The sequence below is a fragment of the Rhodamnia argentea genome, chromosome 5, assembly GCF_020921035.1.
Source record: "Rhodamnia argentea isolate NSW1041297 chromosome 5, ASM2092103v1, whole genome shotgun sequence".
Taxonomy (NCBI): Eukaryota; Viridiplantae; Streptophyta; class Magnoliopsida; order Myrtales; family Myrtaceae; genus Rhodamnia; species Rhodamnia argentea.
Window position 1 is genome coordinate 28,176,136 of NC_063154.1, and position 14,358 is coordinate 28,190,493.

Consider the following 14,358-nt stretch of genomic DNA (forward strand, 5'->3'; position numbering starts at 1 on the left):
CGAGTCGCTTCATGATCGTCGTTCCTTTTTCCATTTCCTCTTAGTGTCTTAATGTCAAGCATCTTTCCCTTAGTCACCAAGCAATCTATTTGTGCTTTTCCAAAATGTAATGATATGAACTTACGAATATCTACGTAGGATTCCCAATCAATAGAGCTCTCCAATTGCCAAAAAAAAAAAAAAGTTATGTACGATGTTCAGGACCTCAAGATGCAATAATTTGACTAAGACATTGATAATGGGGTGTGACCTCCACTCCCTCTCGAGTCCACGTTCTATAAAAGGTGGCTGGACCTACTACTACTTTGTTCATTGATTTGATTACTCGGCATACACTATAGCCGAGAAAACCACCAGGATCATGAGAAGGCAAAAGCAAATCTCATTTAAGAAATAAATTGATAAAACGAGATTAATCATCTGAAATTTTGGATGAAATCTTTTTTTTCAAGGACGTACAAACCGTTTCGTATGGATGAATAATTAACCCTTCAAAGTTTGATACTAGTTATTGATTAAGCACATAGATTATTTAAGCACCATCAACTAATGTCTTTTTTTTTCAATTTAATCAATCTTTTGTTGGACGAAACAAGCCGACATTTTTATCTCTTATCCCCGTACCGCATCTCCACGAAATCCAGTCACTGCCCCAGCCCGGCCCCACCAGGCCCAGGTGCCAATCAACGGCCGTGGATTCGCGATCCCCGAGCTTCATCATCGGCCGAGGGCCATCACAGGGACCGAGGATCACGCGCGAGGGCAGAACCGTAATTTCGTCTGTGTGAGCGGCTACTTTTTGTACGTGGTGCTACTTTTGCTCCCGGAGCTTTATCTTTGCCTTTTTCGAATTGTCAGCGGACTTCCAAATATGTCCACGCATGTCCCAATCTGTTCACGTAAATGCCACGCATTGATTAAATTCTTTTGGACTCGATTTCGGTTTTCCTTACGGAAAAAAAATAATAAAAATCCAAAGCGTGACATTTAAAATTCAAATTCGAATATAGAAAAGACGGGGCATTTTCTATCGATTGACCGGTTCGCCCCGTAGATATCGAACTGAATCGGGGTCATTTTGGGGATATGAAGCTAGCAAAACTTGACCGAGAGGGCTTGATTACACTTTTTCTCAAAGAGTTGGGACTAAATTGGTTTAATCGAAAGGTTTAAGACTCAATTACATTCTCTACAATATGTCCAAAATCGATTATGCAATTTTCCTCTGCAATACTAAAACTCTATTACCTTGAACTTTGATGAAAATGGAAGTCTCGGGCGTGCCTCCATATTGATCATGACCCGATCTTAACCTCGTACATTTCGTAATTCTCGAGTATATTGATAAATGCGCTTTTCAATTTTCATTTTCTAATTTAATGTCCTCCCTTCATCGTGAAACTCTATTTCCACATTTTAGAAACTCCACACTATTAAAGTATTTAGGCAAAATGATGTTTGGATTTCAATGTTTATCATTTGAGTCCCAAGTGAAAATCACTTGATATAAAGAGTGAGATCAATTTGGCTCTCATGAGGACTGTGTTAATGCATTAAAAAAAAGAAATTTATTGTTTCAAAATTTGGATCCGAGGGAAACAAGTAAGATCCTTCACTCATGCGCGATGGATTTTCCCAAGCCATGGACCATGGTTATAGTCAAGGTCAAGCTGATATTTTCTATATTTCTTATTTTTACAATTGTTTAAGTCGAAGTAGCCCATCTTTTCTTATTTTTCTCATTTTATGTGCTTATATTATGGTCTTTCATACTCATAACATTGCTTGTTCAAATATATGCATGCAGACAGACAATTCTCCTTGCATTCTTCATGGGTTGTATTATGGGATACAATCCAATTACAAATTTTAGGCATCCAAATATATCGTGCATGGTGAAGCCGAAGATCCATCACATCTTGTCCAAAAGACGATGATTAAATTACATTTATCATATTCTCTGCTAAGTTCGAACTGCAATCACAAGAGTTTGGTGATGTCGCTTGTTTTATAAATCATATATTTTCTCACAATGCTATACGACTAGTGTTAAGTTAAATTGCATTTTTTTTTTACAAATGGTAGGTACTTAAAAGTATGAGTTCCTATTAATGAAAAGCATGACACGGGTACATGATTTGATGATAGCACTCAGTATTCTAAGTCTATGCTTTCATTCTCCATAGCATCATCACTAAATCTATTATTCCAATAGGGCTGCCATGGATTTTTACCACAGTTCCATAACTGAATCATGCGTGCAATATGAGGATCCGGATCGCCTAACATTGGGATTTCCTTGATAAATGTGACATTACTCAAATCAGGTCATCCAAATGAAAATAGATGGCTTGATTTGAGCCACGTTTGGGATTCAAAATTTTTCAAACCCCAAAAAAATTCTTGCCCACATTTTTTCCTCCCTTTCAACATATGACGTGGCTCAAATCAAGCCATTCATTTTCATTTGAATGGCCTGATTTGAGTAATGTCATGCATGTCTCGAAAATCCCAATGTTAAACGATCTAAATCCACAATACAAGGTTGCATGTGTACTCTTTCCTTCGATAGAACCCTGTCATTAGAAAATAATTTTAACTTGACATTTAATAAAGATGCTTTTGCTGAATAGACGAAAGTGAAGCATCAAACACGACATTTTGGCCACAAACGTGGAAAATAAATCAATAGATTGATGATATTAAATTTGTTCACATTAGCACCGGTCGTATCGCGTAAGATGACCAGTGTTCACATCAGTGATTTTCAATCAATTTTAGCTGGATAGACTCAATTAATATCAATGCAAGAAGGCTCAGGATTGAATTGGTTCAATTATAGATTAAAGACTTTTTTTAACTACTTTTTCCTTTATTCTTGCTCTGTTTCTCTCTTTCTTCTTCCCAACACAACCATCCTTCCTCCTCCATTCTTCCTTTTCTTCGACTCCCGATGTCGCGGTAATTAGATGATATCCGATGTATATAGTCTACATCATCACCAACTCTGTTTGCATGTTTGACAGAGAGGATTTGAAAGAATAAAAATTCAATATACATTGTACGGACACAATTAATTGAAAAAAAAAAAAGAATTCAAAGACCTACCGACAACGTTTGCAAAAAATTCAATTACTACGATGCCTAAATCCCTTAGTAATTATCAAATCCTCCCCTGGAGCTAGCTCGAGCCATCATCTATTTCTTGGAAAATGCAATGAATAATATTTAGATACACGCGTGACATGCATTAGAGAAGTGCCACATCAAATATTGATGTGTTGTGAAGTAGTTAATATATCTAAGTTGATATATCTAATATGTCGCTGGTTCTTTTTATCTCCTGCCCTACCGGCTTTTTGTTTAGCTTTTGCTCTCTCCCCTTGCGGGCTGCTTGGCTATGTGCTCATTCTTCCAGCTCATGCTTTGTATTTTGCAACCGGCTCACCGTTGAACCCCGTTTGGCATCGACGGTGCCACTCATGGTTCATGGTTTTTTGTGTCCGGTTTTCCACTTGTACCTAGCCTTTTGAAAAGTTCAATACACACTTACCTTACCAAAATATATATATATCTAAGTTGATCCATAACTCAATGGTTTAAGCTTTTAAGTGAATCTTTTAATTTGATATATTGACACGGTTAAACTTGGATTGTCGTTTGGCAGGATTTCTGTCGCGCGCTCTTGGCAAACGAAAACTCTTTTTTTTTTTTTTTCAATCTTTGCTAAAAATATGCATAGCAACTCACAAGACATTACTGAGTACCATTCAAGGTGCACACGTTTGAAGTATCTAGAGCAGCTTTGTTTCCCAGGTTGCCTTATTATTATTATTTTTTTTGGGTCGAATGTTTCCTTTTTTTTTTTAGTGAAGAATGTTGCCTTATTGACACGTGCATGAAACTACTTCTATTTTGTGGGTCAATGCCGACACATTTTCCTATGACCTCCGTTGATGTACCATCAGGACAAACTATTGTTTAGTTAGTGGGAAATGGAACAGGTCGTCAAGAAATTTGAAAGAGAAAAGGACGAAAGTTCCGACAGGTTAGATGAGGACTTCAAGTGGACACGGCACCATACTGCATTATTGGTGCGAGACTCTGCTCTTTCTTTCTCAAAAGATAAACCAAAGAAAATTATCAATCGACGCTGCCGTTTGAGAATAATTAGAAAATTTTACATTAAACTCATATCAATTAGTAATTTTTAAAAGAGCAAGAGCAGAAAGACACTAACAGAATTCCAACCATATCATCCAATGGCAATTTTATGATAATTATTGCAGAATATATGTTTCCATTGTGTATAGTTGTAGATATCCAAGAACATTCAAATTTGAACTTTCTTTAACTAACGTGATATCAACCAAAATACGAAATTTCCAAATCGGAATATTTAGATTTTAGCTTCGGACTCAAACTTGTGACATATTCTAACACCATGGCGCGGTAATTAGACGATATCCGATGTATATAGTCTACATCATCACCAACTCCGTTTGCATGTTTGACAGAGAGGATTTGAAAGAATAAAAATTCAATATACATTATACAGACACAATTGATTGAAAAAAAAAAGAATTCAAAGACCTACCGACAACGTTTGCAAAAAATTCAATTACTATGATGCCTAAATCCCTTATTAATTATCAAATCCTCCCCTGGAGCTAGCTCGAGCCATCATCTATTTCTTGGAAAATGCAATGAATAATATTTAGATACACACGTGAGATGTATTAGAGAAGTGCCACATCAAATATTGATGTGTTGTGAAGTAGTTAATATATCTAAGTTGATCCATAACTCAATGGTTTAAGCTTTTAAGTGAATCTTTTAATTTGATATATTGACACGGTTAAACTTAGATTGTCGTTTGGCATGATTTCTGTCGCGCGCTCTTGACAAATGAAAACCCTTTTTTTTTTTTCAATCTTTGCTAAAAATATGCATAGCAACTCACAAGACATTACTGAGTACCATTCGAGGTGCACACGTTTGAAGTATCTAGAGCAGCTTTGTTTCCCAGGTTGCCATTTTTTTTTTTGGGTCGAATGTTGCCTTTTTTTTTTAGTGAAGAATGTTGCCTTATTGACACGTGCATGAAACTACTTCTATTTTGTGGGTCAATGCCGACACATTTTCCTATGACCTCCGTTGATGTACCATCAGGACAAACTATTGTTTAGTTAGTGGGAAATGGAATAGGTCGTCAAGAAATTTGAAAGAGAAAAGGACGAAAGTTCTGACAGGTTAGATGAGGGCTTCAAGTGGACACGGCACCATACTGCATTATTGGTGCGAGACTCTGCTCTTTCTTTCTCAAAAGAAAAACCAAAGAAAATTATCAATCGACGCTGCCGTTTGAGAATAATTAGAAAATTTTACATTAAACTCATATCAATTAGTAATTTTTAAAAGAGCAAGAGCAGAAAGACACTAACAGAATTCCAACCATATCATCCAATGGCAATTTTATGATAATTATTGCAGAATATATGTTTCCGTTGTGTATAGTTGTAGATATCCAAGAACATTCAAATTTGAACTTTCTTTAACTAACGTGATATCAATCAAAATACGAAATTTCCAAATCGAAATATTTAGATTTTCGCTTCGTACTCAAACTTGTGACATATTCTAACACCATGGCGCCGTAATTAGACGATATCCGATGTATATAGTCCACATCATGACCAACTCCATTTGTATGTTTGACAAAGAGGATTTGAAAGAATACAAACTCAATATACAATGTACAGACACAATTGATTGAAGAAAAACAAAAATTCAAAGACCTGCCGACAACATTTGCAAAAAATTCAATTACTACGACGCCTAAATCCCTTATTAATTATCATATCCTCCTCCGAAGCTAGTTCGGGCCATCATCTATTTCTTGGAAAATGCAATGAATAACATTTAGATATACGTGTGAGTTGTGTTAAAAAAGTGCCACATCGAAGATTGATGTGTTGTAGGGTAGTTAATATATTTAAATTGATCCATAACTCAATAGTTTAAACTTTTAAGTGAAGATGAATTCAATTTGATATGTTGACACGGTCAAACCTGTACTCTCTCTTGGTAATCTCTCCAACTGGATTTCTACTGCATGCTTTCAACAAATGAAAATCTTTTTTTTTTTCAAAATCTTTGCTAAAAATATACGTTGCAACTCACAAAACATTATTGAGTATCATTTGAGGTGCACATGTTTGAAGTGTCTAGAACAACTTTGTTTCCCGTGTTTCCTTCTTCTTCTTCTTTTTGGGTCAAATGTTGCCTTATTTATTTATTTATTTTGTTATTGCTTTATCGACTCATGCACGAGACTAATTTTATTTTATGGGGTCAATGTCAACACATGTCCCTGTGACCTCCATTGATGTACCACCAAGACAGACTATTGTTTAGGTAGTGTGAAATGGAACAGCTCGCCAAGAAATTTGAAAGAGAAAAGGATAAAAGTTGTGACTGCTTAGATGAGGATTTCGAGTGGACACAACACCACCCTGTACATTGTTTGTACTATGTAAGGCATCTCTCCCGATGCCTCACAAGTTTGTATTATTAAGTCCACTATCCATTATTGGTGCGAGACTCCACTCTTTCTTTCTCAAAAATCAAAGAAAATTGTCCATCAAAGCTGCCGTTTGAGAATAATTGAAAAAATTTACATTAAACTCATATCAAGAAGTAATTTTAAAAAGAGCAAGAATAGAGAGACACTAGCAGAATTCCAACCGTGTCATCATATAGCAATTTTATGATAATTATTTCACCTTCTAATCTAATAATTATGGTTAGCATAACAATTAAACAACTTGAATTTTATTTTGTGAACTGAGTTTCTCTATTTTCCACTTAAATGATCGCCTAGAGAGGCTTTCTACCAATAAATCTGCTAAATATAATACATGAAATGTTAAGACTTATTCTCAAGTAATGGTTAATATTGATTAGATATAAAGGTCTAAATTAGCGTAAATCTAAAATGTCAACAAGGAGAACATCTCTACATTGGCTAATCGTCGAGATCACCCGTCTCTTTTAACTCTTACTAGGACATCACATATCCTCATGCAACTAAGGTTTAATTGAAGTGAAGGGAAAGCTTCTTTCCAATCATTTATCACATTAATTAACGATACAAATTAATAAAGGAACAGTAAAATGCAAAAAAAGATACCCATTTCTACAAAGAGGGACTTGTCGCATCGAAGGCCATCTCATCTCCCACAACTGCCATAATTAGAGCAATCTTTGGTATAATTAGATTGTTGTCCATGATCGGCGGAAGAAAGGATGTGGAGACTTAGACATTAACGATGGTCACTGATCAAGAAATAGTAAAATGAAGAAAAAGTCATTTAAATTGTTTAAAAGTCTGTCGTTCTTATCTTGACGGAGGCGATCAACATCTACAGCGGTCGTTGCTTAGTCATAAAGTTACTTTTATATTTTGAATATGATTTCATTCATCCGTGCACGGAGCAAATTTAAGACTAGTACCTAATCGGTGTTTGTTCAATAAAGATAATGATGAAAAGATGGATTAGCAGTAACACAGTAGCAGTAGAAAAGCATGAAATGACCATTTGCTTGGCAAAGGGCAAAAGGACGGATTACTCGTCAATATTTATCCGTCAGTGGTGAAGGAAATGATGGAGATATGGATATTGGTGATGTGCTTGGCTCCAGTAAAGAAATAATAATGTAGAAAATCGTCTATTTCTATGCCTAATGATTGGGTTCATTCATTTAAAGAGACAAATTTGTTTCTTCAAATTTTGGCTCTGATGGCAACTAGGAACGTTCTTCACTCATGCGTGATGGATTTTCCTAAGCCATGGTTATAGGCAAGGTCGAGCTGATATTTTCTATTTTTATTATTTTACAATTGTTCAACTCGAAATAGCTCATTTTTTCTATCCTTTCTTATTTTTCTCATTATGCGTGCTTATATTATGGTCTTTCACATTCATACATTGCTTGTTCAAATATGCATACGGGCATACAATTCTCTTTGCATTCTTCGAGGAATATATTGAGGGAAATAATCAAATTACAACTATTGGGCATTAAGACAAATCGTGTACGGTGAAGCTGAAGATCCATCACATCTTGTCAAAAAGGAGGACTAAATTTGTCACGACCCGAACCCTACGAACCGTCGACATCCCACCTGGCCTTGCTTGCGTACGGTTCTTCGGGATCCTCGGGCCAACAATCTTATACAACACATGCGGAAGCAACAAAATCTCCGTACAGAAAACCAATAACACTACGATAACTTGGGATGGTAAAAACACACATATGTACACATATACATAGTTGTTACAAACTGTCAAACCTAGGGCTTCGGGGGCCATTGTACAAGCCCGTGACCACCTATAACAAAAGACACGTGGTCGAAGCCCGCTACACAACCAAAATACAACACTCCACAAAACTGAGGGGCCGACTATCCTAAGCCTCATCCTCGCTATCTCAAGCGGCTACTCAGCATCCAAAGGCTCCACAACTTCTCACGGCATCTCGATCTCTAGGTCGGATCATTGCGGCGGAGGGTCTGAAAACAACAAACCCACGACGGGGTGAGATAAAATCTCAGTAGGAAAATCTCTAACCCTAGATCGGGTTGCTAGTGCCTCCAGACACAATCTAGGCAAGCAACAATTTCCAACAATTCTTTCTTTCTTACCTAAAAATTCTCCAATTAAATTCCAGAAAATTCCATTCTTTCTCCGAAAATTCTCACACCTTTTCAAATATTCTACGTTACTCCCGTCTCGGCGTTCCACGCCTTAGTCCGACAATAAAATATTCTACGTACTCCGGGGCCCGTTTTTAACACATCCGGCCATAATATAAATAACAACATTACTCCGAAAATTTCGGCGTTACTCCGAAAGTATTCCACGCTACTCCAGAATATTCCACGTTACTCCAAAAATATTCCACGTCACTCCAGAATATTCCACGTTACTCCAAAAATATTCCACGTTACTCCACCGCCATCATAAGTTCATGAAATTGAGCCTCGGACCTTTATGGAACACGGCTCTATATATATATCAGGGTCTCGGACACATAGGAATACAACCCACGGATCTCGGTCTCGGACACATAGGAACACGACCGGATCAAGTCTCGGACAATTAGTCGAACACGACTCACTTTGGTCTCGGACGACTTAATTGAACACGACTTTCTTGCTTTCTCGGTCTCGGACAATCGGACGAATACGGCTCACTTTGGCCTCGAACGACTTGATTGAATACGACCCTCACATTTCCTCGATCTCGGACAATCGGGACGAATACGGCTCACTTTGGCCTCGGACGACTTGATTGAATCTGACCCTTCTCATTTTCTCGGAATAGATCGGGACCACGTGATTCACTCACGTTAGAGAATTAATAATTCGGGATCACCCGATTAATTCACACTAATCCAAATATTAATTCAGACTACCCGATCAATTAATACTACCATAGTATCCAATCCACGTCATGCGACCATATTACGCTAACGTAGCAATTTATAAATCACGTGCCACTAAAATTATACTAACGTGGAAATTTATCACGGCCGAACAATAAAAATTTCTAACATATAATTAATTCACGACCATAGTACTATACTATAATAATGTCACATTTAATTAGCACCGTGGCATAACGACTTTATGTCACATAAAAGTAACCCTAGTTAATATATTAACTAACCATGGTTCAAAAATTAACTAGAGTTAAATACTAACCTAACCATGATTAAACTATAGCATAAAGTAACTCTAGTTAGGGCATAAAGTAACCATAGTTAAACTTTGACCACTATTATCTTCTTGACTTACTATTCATGCAAGAACAAGCCTTCTTTCTCCTCAAATCTGCAATTTTTGTCCAGCCCCTCCTCAAGCCCAAATCCAACAATTTTCTTCATAAAAAATTCACAATTTCATGGTCTTTTAGCAACCTAACCACCTAATTTAGGTTTAGAAACAATCCTACCTCAAAAACTCACAAAAACGTCCGTTGAACGGTTGAGAAAAAGCCCGAACCAATCGGCGATTCCGGCGATCCTTGCACGGCCGGCGACTCAGCGACGATCTAGCGACTCAAAGCGCTCCAAAGCGACACCAAAGAAGGCTTGAAGAATTTTCGGCAATGGAGGGTGAGAGAGAGGGTGTTTGGCCAAGTGAGGGAGAGGGAGAGGGAGAGTGAGGTAGAGAGAAAGTGAGCTAGAGAGAGAGAGAGTTCTTGGATAATGAAGAAGAAGAGGGCCAATATAATAATTAATATAGGTTAATAATAATTAATTATGCCCACAAAATCAAGAGAAAAAAAATAATTATCTCCCCTAATTGACTAGTCAATCTCGGCCAAAAAGGAAAATGGCCAAAATACCCTTAGTTCCAAGTGAAAAATGGGGTATTTTTCGAGGGCAAATGGGTCATTTCCCATATCCAGGTCAAATATACTTTTCCCGAACCTCTTTGGGGCGAACTACGAAGGAATTTCACACGGGATGAGGAAACGTCCAAAATTTTATTTATTGAAACTCCCGAAGGTCCGACATCAAATTCTGAAGCTCAATTCGCGATCAATCTCGATCAATAGAATTTTCAGCGTATCTCAAACTAACGGGCGGCTTTTAAGAGTTACGCGTATCGGCCCGTGATTAAAATCACATTTAAGAATTACTCGAGCCTTGGCGACCTTGGTTGTCATTCAATTGCGAGGGTCAATCACTAGTCCCGATGGACACGATCGTTAGAAAATAATTCGGGGACGTTCGGAACCCATACGAGGTCGAACGGAATCACCCGTGATCCAAGCGTAGGGTATTACCCAACTCGTTCCTTAATTATTCTAGGATCGGCTTATATTGGTCCAAAATATTCCCTCGACAATTTTCATGGCCAAAGAGTCAATCCAGGATCAAGTTCTTAGGTCCACGTACTTGATTTTTCCTAGTTAGCCATTCCCATTTGGTTAGTATGCTCGAGAGGGATCAATTCCGAGTGAGATTCGAGTGAAATACATCGATGAGACTTTTCATTTATTCAAGGCTTCAAAACGAGCCGGATTACAGGTTGTCACAAAATTGCATTGATCTTATTCAATGCCAAGTCCGAACTGCAATTAAAAAGTTTGGTTGTGTCGATTGTTTTTTTATAAGCCATATTTTTTCTCGTACCGCTATCTTTTAGCTGGTGTAAAATCGAATCGCATTTTTTTTTATAAAGGGCAAGTACTTGAAAATATGAGTTCCTATTGATGATAAGCATTACACGGCGAGTTATTTGATGATAGCACTCAGTACTCTTAACCTATGCTTTCATTTTCCATGACACCATAACTAGAGTTATGATTCCATGATTAAACCATGCATGCAATAGGTAGGGGTCCATATGTCCTCTTTTATCTGAGAGAGCTCTGACGTTGGAAAATAGCTTTGCACGCTTGCTCAGGCTCAGAAGATGCAATAATTAAACTAGACATTAAAAAGTGGGATGTCCGATCTCTCTTTCTAGTCCCCGTTTAACAAAGATGCTTTTAATAAAATAAAAAAAAGATAAATAGAAGAACGTGAAGCAGCAAACACAAGAGATTTTGGCTACAATAGTTAAATAAATCAATAGATTAATGATAAGCCAACATGGCTATCACGAGATCTTTGGCAATAAAATATGCAGAGGAATCATGAAAGCTTTTATTGTTTTTACATATATATATATTTTTTTGGCACTCAAATCTCTTCGCCTTCTTCGTCCCTCTTCGTTCTTGCTCTGTCTCACTCTTTCTTCTCCTCCTTCTTCCTTCTTTTCCTTTGTTCTCCCTCTGTCTCTCTGTTTTTTTTTTTTTTGGTTGCCTTTTGATTCGTGCATGATGTGCACAGTCAGCAAGCACATGTCTACCTAGATGTACCATCGAGTTCCAGTCAATCCTCAAAATGTGCGCCCATCCGAGTCTGAATTAGTGGGTCCAATCTGCATTATTGGTGCGTGACTCAGCTTTTTCTTTGTCAGAAGAAAAATCAAAGAAAATTGCCGACGTTTGAGAACAATAGGAAAATTTTACATTAAACTCATATCAAAAGGTAATTTTTAAAAGGGCAAGAACAGAGAGACAATAACCATATTCAAACCATTTCATCATGTGGCAATTTTATGATTGTTATTTCACATTCTAATCTAATAATTGTGTTCGGCATAAAGAACACACAACTTCAATTTTATTTTGTGAACTGAGGTTTTTTTTTTCCACTTAAAAGGACTCCTCAACTTGAGGGGCTATCTATCAACAAATCTAGAAAAGATAATACATGAAAAGTTAAGATTCATTTTCAATTAAATACTAGTGAGATGTAAGGGTCTAAGTTAGTCTAAGTCTAATGTACCAATAAGGAGAACGCTATCAAAAATTGAAGTTCATTGTATAATCTTTACATTGGCAAATCATGGAGATTCCTCGGCTCTTTAATTCTCAAAGAGGATGCCAAGAGGAAGTTGTCGCTTCAAGTGCCGTCACTGCTCCCCCAACTATTCTCATTTAATCTCTCTCTCTGAGAGTCTCAGTTACCCTAATTACAGCAATCTTACGTATGCTCTGATGCTTGTCCAGTAGTGAAGGACGAAAAGAAGTGGAGATGGACACTAGTGATGCTGTGATGGTGTCTGGTCAAGTAAAGCAGCAGTAGTAAAATGCAGAAAAGCCATTCATTTCTAGAAGGGGGACTTGTCATGACAGTCATGTTACCATGGATGATCGCCGTTCACTTCCTAAAACAATTTTAAATAAAAAGATGCGTTTAATAACGATATAAATTTTTTATTTTTGAAATGAAAATTTATTTAATAAGAGCATAAAATTACCACGGTGATCGATGACCAGTGACTGGAGATCGACGGATGGTGGCTAGGGACTGATGCACGGCGACCGGTGAATAGTGATTGGCTGACAGGCATTGATGATAAGAAGAGTTTTTATTTTTGCTTTTGTTGCAAAAATAGAAAAATAGATAATTTTTACTTGTTATTTTTATTCCAAACCTACTTTTGAGTTAAAAATTTGTTCAAAAAATAAAAAAATAAAATTATGTTATCAAACGAATTTCTATTCTAAATCTATTCTTAAAAATAAAAAATAATACACACACATACACACACACACACACATATATATATAAACAGAATGATTATCCCATGTCTAAACTCCCACGACTACCCCCGATTACTCTCTCTTTCTATTTCTCTTTCTCTCCCTCTCCGTGTCCCACGACTACCCTGGTTCAAGCAGTCTTTCTAGATGGTTTTCCACGAGCGGTAGAAGGAAAGACCTGGAGACATGGACATCAGTGACGGTGACTGATCACGGAACAACAAAATTGCAAAAAAATCATCCATTTCTATCCCTGGATGGAGGTGACCAACTTGTGCAGTGATATCTCTTTGTATTTTTACCTTTTGGCGAGTGTGTACGTTGGGGCTGTCTGCTTACCATTAAAACTCAGCCGTTTATTATTAAACCAAAGCTTTTCAGGAAAATGTGCTAATTTTTTTCGCTCCCGTCTTTCGAAAACGAGAGAAAAATTAGGTTCACAAATGATGAAAACCCGCATATCTTTACTTGTCAATAATTGCATGTTTTTGGAAAATTTTAAAATCGATTTAGGATGACTGCAAATATTTGAAAAGTGAATGTTAAAAGTGAAAGACTCCAAATAGACCCAAACATTTTGAAAAAAAAGGGGGAAACTTCAATTGGAACCACGAAACAGTGTTAGTGGTACGTATTCAAGAAAGTAAACTGGTTTAAAATGTTAATAAAGAATCGCAACAGTTTAATTTTGGTAGAAGTTTTGACCTAACAGTTCTAATTGAAGTTAGGTTGACATTCTAATCTATCAATTTGCTTAATTGTAATGTTACTTCCATATTTTAAATATGATCTCGTTGACCCACGCAAGGAGCGAGATTAGGACTAGTAACTAATCAGTGTTTGTCCATTAACGGTGGAGGACAAGCTGAGTGGATGGATTAGGACTTGTATACTAGCAATGGAAAAAGGATGAAAGAACCATTTTCCAAGGTAAAAGATGAAATGATGGATAATTCATTAATGTCTGTCCATTAGCGGCGGAGGAAATGATGGAGACATGGACATTGATGGTGGTGGCTAGTCCAGTAAAAGAACAATAATTCAGAAAATCATCAATTTTCTATGCCCAAGAAATTGACTGGTGTTTCGTTAAGGTTAAACTACGCTTAGGTTTAGGAGCTCCGCCCATCTCCTCTTCCTTCCTCGTGGTTTGAGTCTTTCCTAGAAAATGATCCATTCCATGTCC